This window comes from Camelina sativa, unplaced genomic scaffold (assembly GCF_000633955.1).
Source record: "Camelina sativa cultivar DH55 unplaced genomic scaffold, Cs unpScaffold03512, whole genome shotgun sequence".
NCBI lineage: Eukaryota > Viridiplantae > Streptophyta > Magnoliopsida > Brassicales > Brassicaceae > Camelina > Camelina sativa.
The window spans coordinates 1-788 of NW_010924613.1; the positions used below are offsets into that span (position 1 = coordinate 1).

Here is a 788-nt window from a genome sequence, read left to right on the forward strand (position 1 = left end):
ACAAAAGCAGGCGAAAATGCTTCCAAGAAACCGCGCGTGGAATCACGGTCATCTTGCCCACCCTTCAAGGTTACTACTTTAATTTGTTTATTTATAATTTTATATATTTGTTATTTCATTATAATTTGAAGAAAAGAAACGAAAGCCTGGACAAAATTTAGATTGATTACTCAATGTAGTGATTATATATACATATGTTAATGTTGGTAATTTTTTTTTAAAAAATAACAGGTGAGGAAAGAGAAGGTAGGAGACAGAATAGCAGCACTACAGCAGTTGGTTTCACCATTTGGGAAGGTAACACTTAATTTTCCCAATTTATTCCATCGGTAACTATTTAACTTCATTCCTTGAATTATTTTTTTAGAGGATTTTTTTTTTTTTTTTTGATAAAACTGTCAAATTTCTAAATCTTTCAAGACAAACACATGGCAAGAGGACAGAACCCTCGATTTCTAAATCTTTCGTTGCAGTATTTTATAAAAGGGGATTTTGTTCATTATGATTCCTAACCTTTTAGAATATGAGAGGCCAGTCATTAATAATATACCTATGTGAAAAATAAATTTTATTACAAGAGATGTCTTTTTTTTTTACCATTTATATAAAGATAGTAAATTTAGTGATATTAAAGAATTTTCCTTTGCACAAAAAAAAGAAAAGAATTTTCTCAAGTAGATAAAATTGTTTTCACACTCGATTGCTGATGATTAATTTACATGCATGAGCTGAGTAAAATGCTAAATTGCAGACAGATACAGCATCTGTATTAATGGAGGCAATTGGAT

General features: G+C 29.6%; 1 long non-coding RNA gene across 1 annotated transcript; it reads left to right on the forward strand.

Moving 5' to 3' along the window:
- Position 1: 1 nt before the first annotated feature.
- On the forward strand, positions 2–788 carry LOC104774546. Its single transcript, XR_765385.1, has 3 exons — positions 2–69; positions 232–297; positions 752–788. It is a non-coding gene; the product is annotated as an uncharacterized LOC104774546 (long non-coding RNA).